The sequence below is a fragment of the Ambystoma mexicanum genome, chromosome 13 (genome assembly GCF_040938575.1).
Source record: "Ambystoma mexicanum isolate Mex_15411 chromosome 13, UKY_AmexF1_1, whole genome shotgun sequence".
In the NCBI taxonomy this organism is placed as follows: Eukaryota; Metazoa; Chordata; class Amphibia; order Caudata; family Ambystomatidae; genus Ambystoma; species Ambystoma mexicanum.
In genome coordinates, this window is record NC_090938.1 from 615,547,282 (window position 1) to 615,562,865 (window position 15,584).

Consider the following 15,584-nt stretch of genomic DNA (forward strand, 5'->3'; position numbering starts at 1 on the left):
ATCAGGAGTATGGCAATCTCAAAATATAATTGTATTTTAGATGGGGACATTTACTTAAACTGATCAAGTGATATTAATTTGTAATGTAATACAATGAATTCTGATAAAGCCTGTAGAAGATATCATTATTTTCATGTTTAATTTATTGTATCTGTTCCCCAGCATTGGATCTTTCATAGATTCACATGCTGTGAATATTCCCTGTCGTTAGGCTGGAAATCCTCGGTAACAGAACAGTTTAATTTTAAACTGAAAACTTCAGTCAATTTAGTGCTCTATTATAGTCATTTTTGGTCATACTGCCAATAGAAAGGGTCCCTTAGCTCCACCCCTGGAGGCCACCTTCAGATTTATACTGCACGTTTTTGTGTTGAGAGTCCTCAATAAATCTCTCTACATTTCGAAATTAGAATTAGAAGAATCAAATTTTACAGTTATTCAACAACGGATCCAGTATCTTTTTTATTTTTTATTTGTCTTAGTTGAAATTAATCAACCTTGCAAACGAAAATTTAACCACAACCTATTATTACATATAATTTCATAACATTTAAAACATTAAGATTATACCTTTGAAATTTAACACTTAATATCAAAGAAAAAACTAATAATGATAAAAGATTATAGTCAAAATAGAATAAAATATGAAGCTGAAACCTTAGGAAACATTTAACACATATGTGGCCATCTTAACCAATGGACAACTTAATCATCATCTAAGATTGCAATTCAAACAAGGAAAGATTCACCACAAAATAAACCCGGATTACACTTACAGTGTACTGAATTTATCAACGCAATATACGCTCAAATGCAATTATTTGGTGCCATGCAAGATACTCTCTCCTGATTGATTCAGTTTTAGAGCATTTAAAAAATGTATCGTAGAGATTTGAATAGGTAAATATGAACAATTCAAAATCATCGCCCAGCATTGTTTCTGATCTAAGCTCCTCAGATATGTACAGTGTTTTGAGAAATGAATTTCTCTCTGAGATGTTAACTGCAAGCATTGTGTAATCAGATGTTCAAGTGTTTCCTTTTCCAATTGTAAATTACAAAAGCGACAAATGTTCAACTCAGGATCTAACAATTTTCGCCTGACATCCTTAGTTATCCACAGGTTAAAGCGCATACGTAGAATTTCCGAGCGATAAACCATTGATGGAGCTTTAATCATGTATAGAGGTAGGGTTTTCCGTTTTTTTGGTGGAAAGCGGCATAAGTCGCCATCTCTATATTGTAGACACCTTTCATAAGTTTTTATCCAAACAATGTCATATTTTTTCTTTGGCCTTCATTGGATTATTAATCAGCAGGTCAATGGTAATATCTGCCTCGGCAAACTTTTGATATGCGCTCTGCATCCATGTGGTTACAAAATTGTGTTAAAACAGAAATATGTATTTAGTCAAGGTTTTTAAAATTACATTCATGGAGGTTGACAGCAGACATTTTCTGAATAATGAACATAATCGCCAGGAGTAATGTGCCTCCATTGAGATCAGTCCTAATTCGTAGAGTATCCACGAAATAGGGACACACTGTGGCAGGTGCAAGATCCGTTTCCAGTATTTCCCTTCCCATTTCACAAAATCAAAGCGTGTATTACTTGGCAAGGATTCTAAGCCATACAATAAGCTTGGTACTGCTTTTTGAACCCAGTACTGAAGGGATGGTTTGATGGAAAATTTACCAAACCTATACATGATGATTTTTGTTTGGGAGATTGCAGTCTCCAATTTAATTCCAATACGCTCCAAATGTGAGGAGCTAGTTATGTTGTTTTCAAAAAGCTTATCTAAATAGGTGTATTGTTTCACTATGCTCAGGCGAATGTCATTAATTGTCCATACATATGAGAGCCGTGTAGTTTTGTTCGGCTGATAGACTAGAATCTGTGTTTTATTAGAGTTAACTCTTAGTTCATTTTGGAAAATATAGGTATTAAATGCATTTATAAGTTTCTGCAATCCCAGAGGGGTTTTTGAAATTAACATTAAATCATCTGCATACATAAGGCTTTTAACAAACTTATCATTACATTTTGGAGAATCAGAGGGTATTGCATCAAAAATATATTTCAAATCATACATAAAATAATTAAAAATAGACGATGCCAATAGACAACCTTGTTTTACCCCGCGTGAGGTTGCTATAAGATCAAATAATAAACCATTCAATGATAAGCGAAAACAAACTGATGTACCAGAGTGTAATACAAAAATAAGATCATTTAAGGTTGTAGGGCACTTATCCCTCTGTAGTTTTTGAAATAAAATTGCACGCAAAATCGAATCAAATGCAGAACATAAGTCAACAAAAGCAAAATAAACTGATTGTTTCCTTATTTGACATTGAGATTTTATGGCATTCAAACATAATAAATTGATTAGTGTACCCATACCTGAGACAAACCCAGTTTGATGAGGGGTCGCGTAAATTATTAGCTAGGGTCCAACCATTGAATCGCTGTAGTATCAACTTTGTGAAGATTTTACCTGGGGAATCAAGCAGGGTTATTGGTCGATAATTCTATGGTAATGTTCGATCACCCTTCTTATAAATTGGAATTATAATCGATGTCTTCCAAGATCGTGGGATCATCTGCAGTCGTATTACTGCTTGGAAGATGTTAAATAGAATCAGGGCCCATTCTTTGGGATTAGCTTTTAACATTGCATTACTTATACCATTTGGGCCGCAGGCTCTAGATGCACTTGCCTGTCTAATGATGTCCTCAATATCAAGAGAAGAGACTTCTATAAACCATGGATGAGAAACCTTATAAAGGCATTAGAATTGATCAAACTTCTCATCAGCATACAAGTTCAAATAATAATTACCCCAGGCTTGTTGATGCACCCCATTAAGTTGAGCATCTGCTTGTAAATTTGTGTTGTGGCTATTTAATAGCTGCCACATTTCGGCCGAGTTCTTATTGGTTATCGCTCGCTGCATTCTTTCGCTGTCTTTTTGAAATGTAATTGCTTTATGACTTTTTAACCAATTTTAATACTTGGTTTTGAGATTAATCAAAGTTAGCCACCTTGTATTTGTACTTGCTGTTAGAATGGCTCTTTTTTCTTTCCTATATTCAGTTTGTCTATTTTGCAAGACGCAGTCAAAAGCGTGTTTATGTGTCAGACATTTTTTAGTAGTTTCCGTCATTGCATTAATATAAGGTAACAGTAGGTCTGGATATTACAATAACTTATTCGAGTGTATTTTATTGTGTATCGTACGACCAAATGCTTTTAGATTTGTCTGATTCCACCTTAGTCGTATTCTTGACCCATTTATTACCACAGAATGAGTGAAATATTTCTCATCAACCACAGATATATCCCAGTTTAACGCTAATGAAAGCAAATTGTGGTCACTATAACTTTGTGGAAGTATGTTTAGATCTTTGACTTCATCGAAGGCCTCCCTATTGATGTAAATGTAGTCAATGGTGCTTGAACTAGTATTCCTACACCATGTTGGTTGGGGCGGAATATCGCCATGGGCTGACCCATTAATCATCTGAAAGTTTCTGTCTGACATAAACAAGTTCCAAGTATTTATTTCATTGGAAGTCCGCATTATACAATCCAGATTTAAGTGTCCCATGATTAGTGTGTGTGTAGTATGTCCATCCATACAGATTAAGTCTAACAATTTGGAAAGACCTGTATAAAAGATTGTATCAGTGATTCCTGCTGGGTTGCGATAAAGGTTTATTACAGCAATTTCTTTCCCTTGATGCAAAATTCTTACTAGTTGTAAAAAGGCTGTCTCTACTTCCCATGGTAAGATGGAAAAACCAGATTCAGAGTGTACCGCAACAAGTAAGCATGATAATGGTCTACCAGCAGTAGTTAATGCTGGAACGAGTGATACATCATAACCATCCCATATCGGGATATTAGACATCCAGGTTTCTTGTAATGCAATGATGTGATATAACAGCGTAAACTTTTTAATTGAATCATGAAGATCGGAATGACCTCTAGTGTTCCAGCTTGCAATATTTAAAACTTGTACATTTGTTGATGGTTAATTTCTATTGCCACCAGAACTACATGATGGCCCACCATTTTTTTTGTTCAAACTTTGATATATTTTCAATTGCATCAATGGACTCTGTGCGTGCTCAACATTCTGATCAGGATCATGTGCCAACAAAAATCCCATGTCAAACAATGTCATTCTAGATTGCCAAATCACATTAAACACAACATTTGAAGGAATCCATGGTCTCACCACTGATTTTGATACGTCAGAAACAAACTCGATTTGTGATATATCGCTAGAAGTTACATCTTGTAATGCTGCTATATCACTGAAAATATTTAGCACGCTTCTTCTGTTAAGGTCATATATTTCAAAATCACCACTCTGCTTTTCAGAATAAGGCATTTATCCCTGATTTTCTGCTGCAAGGGCTGTTTTGTTGGAGGTTGTGACACAGAAGGTTTCCTTTTTATCGCAACAACAGATTGATTGCGAGCAAAGTTCTCATCAAAATCCTCTTCTTGTGTATGACCTTTCTCAGATACTTATGCTCTGTGTGAAGTTGTTCATATTCTATTATTCATTTCTGAGGTTGCCGGTTTGTCATGGGATAGTGGTAATAGACGTTTTTGTAAGCAATCATCAACCGCCTGTCTTCGTTTTTCCATGCTCTCTTCACTTTGGGTTTTAGATGGGACAGATGGCAAATATGGCGTGTCATCATTAACAAAAGGTTGAACCAGCTTGTCTGAGCATTCAATTGTATAAACAAGCTGACTCAACGTTGAATATATTACAACTGGACTTCGGGTATCTTCAGAAACTATCTGTATTGTGGGAATGCTACTAGGTATTTCTTTTGTTCCTATTGGCATATCTTTCTGTAATCCTGGTGAGAGCTCTGTCTGTGTTTGAGGTTGCTGATTTGCCTGAGTTTTTTTGCGATTTTTGTAGTGATCTATCATCCAGCGGTGGAAGAGTCCCTCCTATAGCTCTAAAAAAGGCATTAAGGGAATTTTTTGAGGGTCTTCCGCCTAACATATTTTTTGATTTTTTAAGTGTATGGCGGGGTCGTTTAAGCTTTGGACAGACAATTTGTTCCTTTTCTGGGGAAATAATAACAATTTTGGGTGAAGATTGCTTCTCACCCTGATCGTTAGTCAGACAAACAGCAGCCAGCAGCGCTATCGGGAGGACAGACAACATTTATATCGGCAATGATAAATGTTTCAATCAGCTGAATCACCTCAGCAAATTCAGGTAAGATTTGTGTCCTTAACAACCCTGTATGAGCTTTCGTTGGTGAGGAGTGATAACCTCTCTGTGAATGAGGGGACTCATTCAATATTGCTGAAAGACTCTCTGCAATTCCAGTACATTTCATATTTGTATTCGCTCCTATTATGGCCTTGCCATTGGTATTTAACCAATTGGAAAGGGCATCCAATTGAAAGGATTGTTTCTCAATTTTGGAATCTAAACTTTCAAACAATTTATACATGCTCAATATTGTCGTATTCATGACAGACAAGGTAAGTTCAATCATGTTTTGCGAGGGTTCAATGGTCTGAGTGTGGGCAGCGGGGCGAGGGGTAGGTAAAGCAAATGAAGGAATATTAGATGGAGTATTAGACGAAGGTGTATTAGATTCGTCTATCACACATGCATCATTCATACTTTCCTCAACAATGGATATTGAGGATTCGCATTGACTAGCATAAATTGAAATGCCCGTCGAATTGGAATCATAATGTGCATAGGGGATTGGTGATAATTCACAGGGAGTATTTTCTTTATGATTTATAACATTCTTTTTTGTGGATTCCAAAAGCATCCGTTCAGAGACCACCTGCACATCATTATGAACAACTACAACATTAGAGCTGCGAGTAGGGTCAGAGATCCAATGCGTATCCTTGTTGGTAAGTGTACCTAGATGGGAGGCACAGAACTGTTTTGGATTTTGCATTGCAGCCAAGGTCTCAGGTTGTTTCTTGTTATTAGAGTTCTGCGCATGAATTGGGGTTAATTTAATCGAGGTATGAGAGGAGTGCGAGTGTTTAGCTTTACTTCTTAGAGGAAGAAAGTGTTTTCAAACAATGAAGGGCAAACATAAGGCCCATATGCTAGCAAAAGGCAATTGTTGCACGTAATTTCAATAATACACAGCCCCGAGACTGTTAGGATACCAGTTTTGAATTAGAAAATGAGACCCGTAATCAGTATATTAGTAAAAGATCCGCTTTCCACGTAGAAGCGGAAAAGCGGTACTTACACGAGTACATCCGCGAGTGTGTACGCGCTGTGCGCGTGCGCTCTCGGTTTATAGGAAGTACTCTGACTGCAAGTCTGATAGACAGGTGGGCGGGACAAAAGTACAGGCCAATCCGGCTAGAAGAGAAACCAAAAACAGCGATATAATCACTGTCACAGTCACAAAATCCTTCAATGAGGGATGGTCTCTGTAGGGGTGACCGCCCGCCAGGCCCCTTAATCACCTTGAATGACAGCTTCAATGATCCTCGTAGCGAAATCCGACACAGGAGCACAGGTCCAAAAGCAGTTAGGAACGGGGAAAATCGGTACTTACACGAGTACTTCTGCGAGTGCACGCGCGCTGTGCGCGTGCGCTCTCGATTTATAGGAAGTACTCTTACCGCAAGTCTGATAGACGGGTGGGTGGGACAAAAGTACAGGCCAATCCGGCTTAATCACCTTGACTGACAGCTTCAATGATCTTTGTAGCGAAATCCGACACAGGAGCACAGGTCCAAAAGCAGTTAGGAACGCGGAAAAGTACTTCCGCGAGTGCGATCCAGTATCCCCTATCCGAAGACGCTCACTCAAAGGTTTCCAGCCAGTCTACGATAGGCCCGTCATTGAAAACTCTCGACATTTGGGCCTACTAAAATGTCTGAGGCCAGAAAGAAAACTCTTTAAGGGCTGCACCCGATATGGCCTAAATAATGTTTTCATAGAGGGAGTCCACGAGAAGTGCCTCTACTGCCTGCGTTCACAACACATCATCGAGGAGTGTGAGATTTGTCCGTTTTTTTCAAATAAGACCCTGAGGGCCCTTCATCAAAGATTGGTGCCATGGCTCTAGGATGCCAGTGGGTTCTCCGACTCTGCTTCCGTAAGGAGTCATGCATCTCCTAGGCCGGGAAGGTCTACCCAGTGAACCACTGCTATTCCACCACAAACACATCCCATAGAGCTCCTCTTGGAGGAAATTCCTTCGAGCAAAACAGTTTGCACTTATGGTTGACACTAGTCGTGAACCGATCCACCTGAGGGGTTCCCCAAAAGGGTGAAAATCTCTTCAAGGACTTCCTGAGCTAGTTCCCACTCATGGGAGACTGCTCTGTCTGCTCAGAGCGTCCACCTCTGTGTTCTCCTCTCCGCCTAGGTGAACTGCTGATAGGGAGATTCCTTCCTGTATTGCCCAGAACCAGAGCTGTATTGCCTCTCTGCACAGTGGTAGTGACCCTACACCTCTCTTGTTGAGGTAGTACATGGCCACTGTGTTGTCCGACTTTATTAGAAAATTCTTTCCCCGTACGGAGGGCATAAAGACCTTCACCGCTAGTCTGATTGACCTCAGCTCCAAAAGGTTGATGTGTCGTTTGGACTCCGATGGAGACAAACGACCGCAGAATGTCAGATTGTTGGTGTGGGCTCCAAACTCCATGAGTGAGGTGTCTGTCACTACCGTTATCCCCGGCCATGACTGCTAAAAAGATTCTCCCTTGAGAATGTTGTCCTTGCAAACCCACCCTAGTAGGTCTTGAGAGACTCTGCTCGGAACTTTCAGGTGGTTTGACATTCTGCCGGAAAACTGGGACCATTGAGTCCTGAGCCCATTGGAGGGCTCTCATTCTCAGGCGAGCCTCTGGAACCAGGAAAATGCAGGATGATATGAGACCGAGCAACCTCAAAATAATCAAAAGCCGGAAGATGCTGGGCACTCTGGAATTTAGTAACCATCTGCAGAATGTGTTGAGCTCTCACCTCGGTGGCAAGGCTTTTCTGAAGGAAGTATCCAGGACTGCTTGAATAATTGGAGTCTTTGAGATGGTATCATGTGGGACTTCTTGTAATTGAGGGAGAAGCCCAGTCTGTGGAGAGAGTGGCAGGTTATGTTGAGATGTTCCCGGGCCTGTTCGGGTGAAATAGCCCTGATCAGCAAATCGTCTAGGTAGGGGTAGATGTGAATCCCCCCCTCTCCTGAGACTTACCACCACCATCAACTTGGTGAAAACCCTCAGGTAGAGGTCAGCCAGAATGGCAGAACTCGAAACTGATAATGAGAACCGCAAACCTCAGGTACTTCTGTGCTTGGGATGGTTAGGCACATGAAAGTAAGCACCCTGAAGTCCAAGGATAGCATCCAGTCTTGGAGTTGGAGAGCCTGAAGGATTTGGGAAAGGGTAACCATCTTGAACTTATCATTCCTGAGGAACTTGTTTAAGTTTCTTAAATCCAAGATGGGTCTCAATCCTCAGTCCTTTTTGGGAATCAAAAAGTATGGGGAATACCAAACCCTTGTTAATTTCCGCTACAGGTACATGTTCTATTACACCTTTCTCGAGCAGGGTCAAAATTTCCTGCACAAGTAGCAGATCTGGAATCTTGAAAGAGTTGTTCCCCGGTGGAAGATCCTGAGGCCTTTTTTGGAAAGGATGGCAGTAACCTTGGGCTACAGTTTCCAGAGCCCAAGCATCTGAAGTAATGCCTCGTCATTTGTTCAGATGCCAAGACTGCCTTCCACTGCGGTCTTGTGAGTCAAGGCCTCAGAGGGGTTTTGAGGCGGCAAAGCAGCGGCTGATGGTAAAACTGCTGCTGTTTGCGTTGGCTTAGTACATCTCCCTCGTCCACCACGAGGGAATGTTCTCTGACCTCTTTGACCGGCTTGTCCTCTTCCTCTTTCAATTGAGGAGTAGAATGGAAAGGACTTACTCCTCCAAGAAGATGAGCCAGAGTAGGGTTTTTGAGGCTGTCTAATGGTGGTGGTAAGGAATTTAGCCGCCACCTTTGAGGTCTGCAGCTTTTCCAAACTCTCATCCGCCTTGCTGCCAAACAGCCTTGAGCCGTCAAAGGGCATGTTGCGTAGCCTAGCTTGCACATCTGGTGCAAACCCGGACTTCCTCAAGCACGCAAATCTGTGTAACACTGTGCTAGCTGCCATGGATTTGCAGATGCTGTCTGCTATATCCAGACCTAGCTGGAGACATTCACTCATTGCCTCCTTACCATACTTGATGATTGCCAGGGAGCTGTCTCTTTCCTCTCATTCTGGGATGTGGTCAGCCGCCATAGCTATGCAGTCCCACAAGGTAAACGTAAACCTTGACAAGGTACAAGTTGCATTAGTGAGTTTTAATGCCATACTGCCAGTAGTAAATAGCTTTCTTGCCCAGGCATCCACTCTCTTATCATCGCTATCAGGAGGGATGGATAGGTATGCTGACTGCTTGGTAGATGTAGCAGCCTGAACCACCAAACGTTCTGCTGTTGGATGTTTAGTCAGATACTCTGGGTCGCTGCTGGATGTTCTGAATTATTTTGCAACATTTGTATTCACTGCAGCCGCAGTTTCTGGTGTCTCCCAATTTGCAAAGACCCTTTTTTGTAATGCAGTGTGAAATGGCAAAATTGGATCTTTCTGGGGACCCTGGTCCAAGATGTCTGTCAGGTCATCCTGCTCAAAAGAAGAAGTAGGCCTGCTGCAGCCTAAAACCTCTATAACCTTACTCATTAGTCTCCTATATAAGGAGTCTGCATGTTCAGTAGGATCTAGTTTGCCAAATTCTAACTCGGGAGAGGTATGTAACCCACTGGCTGACTGAAGGTTATCATATAAGTCCTTTAATCTAGACTCATCAGAGATCAGTTCATCTGGCACATTAGGGGTGCCAAATTGTAACCCAAATGGTGGTGTGTTATCATCTGAAGGTTGTTCATCTTCATAGATGGCTGAAAAAGACTTAAAGAAGTCTGTTTTAGGCAAAGGTTTGAAAACCTTTTCCTGGACTACCACTGGTAGTGATCGTCGACAAGGACTTTGAGGTCTGGATCACCTTCTTCGATACTGGTGTTGATGGCGCCGACAGTGTCAGCAAAGCCATCAACGTAGTCGACTTCTTATGTTTCTTCGATGGAACCCTCAGTGGGCTGGGTTCCTGACTCGACAAAGCCCTCAACGATTTCATGTCAGATAGATATTGTTCTCGATGGCGAACCAGCTTAAGGCTCGGTTTCGAAGGTTTGATCTTTGACTTCTCTTTGTCGTCTTTTTGCAGATCGACAGGGGAAGGAACAAGTTACTTACCTGTAACTGTTGTTCTCCAGCATGGTCTGGCATAGATTCACATGCTCATGAATATTCCCCGTCGTCACGCTGGGAATCCTCGGTAAAGAAAAAATCAGTTTCTGCTTCATTTCTGAACTGTCTTTCTACTAGTAACCAATCACTGGTCTCTGGGTCATACTGCCCCCAGCTAATGACTGCTCTCTACCTAAGCCCCTCCTCTGGCAGCCATCTTCAGATTTGGTAGCACGTAAAATGGCAGTAGGACCAAGAGAAGAGCCGCAGAGGCGTAGGAGGGAGGGTTTTCATGTGAATCCATGCCAGACGCATGCTGGAGAACAACAGTTACAGGTAAGTAACTTGTTCCTTCTCCAGCATGGGGTCTGGCATGGATTCACATGCTCATGAATATAAGAATACATAGCAGTACACACATGCACAACCACGGGAGGTGGCAAGGCTCAACATTAAGCAACTCTTACCTCCTCACCAGGCCCACCTTCAGGCGAACAGGTTGCGCAGCACTGCTTGGCCGACCCTGGACTCCTCCCTGGAATCCCGGTTGATGCAGTAGAATCTCGTGAAGGTGTGCGTCGACCTCCACGTAGCAGCCCTGCAGATGTCCAGCAGGGGTACACCCGACAAGAACGCTGTGGTAGCAGAGATCGCTCTGGTCGAATGGGCTCTCGGACGGCCGGGCAACAGACGGTTTGCCAACCGGCAACAGTGCATGATGCAGCCGGAGAGCCATCTGGAAATGGAAGCCTTCGAGAGGGCCTTCCCTTGGTTCACAGGTCCAAAGTTCACAAACAGTTGTGATGTCTTCCGAAGGCTCTTCGTGCGGTCCACGTAGAACTTCAGCGCTCTAGCTACATCCAGCGAGTGCAAAGTCCTCTCAGCCGGCGACGAAGGTGACGGGAAGAAAACAGGTAACACTAGGGCTCGTTGAGATGGATGTCCTACGGCACCTTGGGCATGAAGGAGAGGTGCATCCTCAGCACCACCCTTGTCTCGTGGAAAGTCAGGTATGGAGGTTTACAGGAGAGGGCCTGGATCCCTCCCACTCGTCATGCGGAGGTGATGGCCACAAGAAACCCAGTCTTCCACGATAGGAACTTCAATGGTGCCGTATGCAGAGGCTCGAATGGTGGCCCCATAAGCCTGCTCAGTACCACGTTGAGATCCCACGCCGGGGCTGGAGCCTTCACCGGTAGGAATGATCAGAACAGTCCTTTCATAAACTCCTTCACCAGGCGATGGGACCACAGAGATGATCGCCCCAGAATTCTGGTGTAGCGGGAAATTGCTGCTAGGTGTATCTTGATGGAGGCATGCGCTAGCCCCGCCTTGGCCAGCGACAGTAGGTACGGCAGCACCCGACGGGTCGTAATCCGCAGAGGGTTAATCTTCTGTGCACGGCACCAGACAAAGAACCTCTTCCACCTATGTCCATAGCACTTGAGAGTCGAGGATGCCCCACCCTTTCCAAGCACCTCCTTGCAGTCCACCAGGATATCGTACCCTCCAAACTCTAGTACTGCAGGAGGCAGGCCTGCAAGTTCAGCGACCCCGGGTCTTGGTGGAGGATGGCACCTCCTTCTCTGGCGAGAAGATCCGCGTCTGTCGGCAGTTTGACTGGGGGGGACGCTGACATGTCCAGAAGGTCTGGGAACCAGATCTGCCTCGGCCACGCCAGTGTGACGAGGATCATCCTGCACCGGGGTCGTCTGAGTTGATTGATGAGTCGCAGCAGCAGTGGCAACGGTGGGAACGCATACAGGAACAGGCCGTCCCAGGGGAATGAGAAGGTGTCGTCCATGCTCCCCGGCTGGCGAACCCTGCTGGTGAACCTCCGGCACTTGGTGTTCGTCGCCGCCACAAATAGGTCGATCTGGGGATTGCCCCATCGTTGGAATAGCAGATCCACTTGATCCTGCCGCAGTTCCTACTCGTGGCACGAGCGCAGCTCCCTGCTGAGTGAGTCGGCGATGGTGTTCTTTATTCCTGCCAGGTGGAAGGGTACCAGAAACATCCCTTGGGGAACGGCCCAGTGCCACAGATTCTGTGCCTCCTTGGATAGGGCTGGGGATCTGGTGCCTCCCTGCTTCCGGATGTAGAACATTGTGGTGGTGGTGTTGGTGAAGATCCTCACCACCTTGCCCTTGAGGGACGGAAGGAATGACCTGAGGGCCCAGAACACAGCTCAGAGCTCCAGGATGTTGATGTGGAGGGACCTTTCCTCCGGGAGCCAAAGGCCTCTTGCGTGGAGATCTCCGGTGTGCGCTCCCCTTCCCTCCTTGCATGCATCCGTCGTCACCGTCTCCTGATGTGCTGCGGTCTGGAAGTCTGACCCCGCCGCTAGATGCGCGTGGGTGCCCCACCACCGGATTGCTTGGCGGAAGGTCTCGTTGAGCGAGATCCTGTCTTCGAAGCTGCCCGCCGCTTGTATCCAACGGGTGTTGAGGAACTCTTGCAGTGGATGCATCCACAGCCTGCATAGGCGCACGAGGTAGATGCACAAGGACATCAGAGAAGGGACTTCATGGACCTCACCCTGGCCATGTCCATGGTCGACAGCCGTTGCACCTTGGCCAGGATGGCCTTCGTCCTTTCCTCCGACGGAGAGGGCACTCACGCCTCTGTGTCGAGCCTGGCTCCCAGGAACAGGGCTACTTGCGACAGAACCAAGTGGGACTTCGCAAAGTTGATGGAAAATCCCAGATCCGTGAGAAGTTGGACGGTCTTCGCTGTGTGCCTGACGGCGAGTTCTCTTGTCTTTGCTCGGATGAGCCAGTCGTCCAGATAGGGGTAGACGTGGATCCCCTGCAGGCGCAGCCGCGCCGCCACTGGTGCTAGGCACTTGGTGAATACCCTGGGTGCCGACTTCAATCCGAAGGGGAGGGCCTTGAACTGGTAGTGTCGCCCTTGGACTACGAATCTGAGGAACATTCGATGTCCTTTTAGAATGGGGATGTGAAAGTAGGCATCCTCCAAGTCCAGCGACGATAGGAAGTCGCCTTCCTCCAGCTGTCCCAGCACGTGCTGGAGGGTGACCATCCAGAACTTCTAGGACTTGATAGATTTGTTTAAACGACGAAGGTCCAGGATGGTTCGCAAGCCGCCGGTCTTCTTTCTTACGAGGAAGTATCGTGAGTACACTCCGGAGCCTCTTCGGGACGAGCTTGATGGCTTCCTTCTTTAGCATCGCCCTTACTTCCAGCAGCAGTTGAGGGACGTGGTTTTCCTTCCTGGCCACAGGGTGGAATACAGGGGCACTTCTTTAGAAAATCTAGAGTGTGCCCGCGGGCCAGGGCATCCAGCACCCATCGGTCAGTGGAGATGGACTCCCACACGCTGACGAACTTCGCCAGTCGGCCTCCCACAGGAGTGCTCAGGTGGGGGCCCGACGCTACGGCCGGTTCAGTCCTGCTTGGCAGCGGCCTTGCCGCCTTGGCGACAATGAGATCCTCCTGACTTGCTGCGTCCTCTGTAGGCCTTCTGCGACGAGGAGCGGACCACCTGGCGGTACGTCGAGGAGCCGCCGCCGAATCCTTTGGGGGCACCTTGCTTGCCTCCGGAGTTCCGAAAGGGCGGCCGTCGTTGCTGCAAAACCCCCAAGGCCCAAGCAGTCTCCGTGTCGGCCTTGATGGCCTGCAGTGACTCATCCACTGTCTTGCCAAACGGGTTGTTCCCGTCAAAAGGCATGTCCAGAACTCTGGTCTGCACGTCCTGGCGGAAATCGGTTGCCTTGAGCCAACCACGCCGGCAAAGGCAAACATCGTTGCCCATCTGGCGGATGCCGGTGTCAGCAATGTCCATGGCCACAGTTATGGCGTGGTCCGACGCCACCTCGCCTTCCTGTAGGATCTCAAGGGCCTCAGCCCTCTTGTCGTCCGGAAGTCCAGCAGGGGAGCGATCTTGAACAACAGCTCTCTGTCGTAGCGGGCCACAATCGCGAGGGCTTTAATCGTCGTCGCCGCTGACGGGATGACCCGATGTCCCATGGCGTCCAGTTTCTTCCCCTTGCCGTCTGGCATGGAGGTCGAAGTTGAAGTCGTCGCCCCCGCCGCTTTATTCTTGTCCGCAGCTGAGACGACCGAATCTGGGGTCGGCTGCGCGCTAAGGCAAATGGGGGCGGAATCCGGGAGCTGGTACTTCTTCTCGTACCGGTCTCTCTTGGCAGGGGTCGTGGACTGGTTCTTCAGGAGTGACAGCCCCTCGTCCCAGATATCATCAAGCAATGGAACTGAGAGGACAGTCTTCCTCTTGGCCTCACGCAGTTGATAGAGGAAACCTTCCTTCTTCTGTTCTTTGGGGCATAGCTGGAAGAGCTCGGATGCCCTGGCGATCATGGCGTGGAAGGAGCCAATTTCATCGGGCGGGGAGGCCCGAGGAGGTGGTGATGGAAGGCCCATCCCGTCGTCACCACAGTTTGTTTGATGGACATTCTGACCGTTCTTTTAGATTTGGTTGAGGCAGGGAAACCCCTCACAGGGATAGGGCCAGATAGGCTTTTATTTAACATCTTAATAAATAACGGCAAAAAATTGCACCCCTGTGTCAGACTCTTTCTCCTGCACCCTTACTCATATTACAAATTTGGATCACAAGAAAAGCGTGTGAACTACTTCAAAATTAGGCATTACGCATCCCTTAGTTATCTAAAAACATTTCTCAATGCCTCAATCTTTTTTTTGTTTAAACATTATATTTTTAACTCTAACACATGAATCAACAAAAACAATGTATGAAAACAAGACATAAAATACATGTTAGAGAAAAGTCAAATTCAAAGTTTGCAGCAGTCAGGAGCACTTCACAGCTAAAGGGCTGCAGAAGCCAAATGTTCAATTATGACCCTAGTCAAAGTATCCGATAGGATCAGTGAAGCACAGCGGGGACTTGTAGTGGACAAAGTGAGCCTGCCAGATCCTGCCATCTCTGCCAATAGCTCCACTGTGGAACTGCAGTCATCAGCACATGGAGAGTTTGATGCATACAAATTGTTTAGAGCCAGTTTTGATCATCAGGCCTACATTTTGATGTTTTCATTTAGAGCCCAGTAGATGGTCCACAACACCTCCCTGTAGCATTTCACTTTTTCTTTAGCCACAAGGTAGAAAAAAAGGGTTTAGTTAAGAGCACTTGGTGCTGAAGAAGACTTTCCAGTCTTAGTGAAATCGAAATCCCTGTTGCTGAGTTACAGCTCACCTGTGACAAGAAACACACGTGTGGGGTTGGGCTGGAACTGGGGAACATGGGCTCCATTTGAGGT

The 15,584-nt window shown here is 45.6% G+C and overlaps 1 protein-coding gene across 1 annotated transcript in view; it reads right to left on the minus strand.

The window, feature by feature from the left end:
• ODAD4 (outer dynein arm docking complex subunit 4) overlaps positions 1-15,584 on the minus strand; it is a 300,717-nt gene that overhangs the window by 68,822 nt on the left and 216,311 nt on the right. The gene's annotated exons all lie outside the window — the stretch shown is intronic.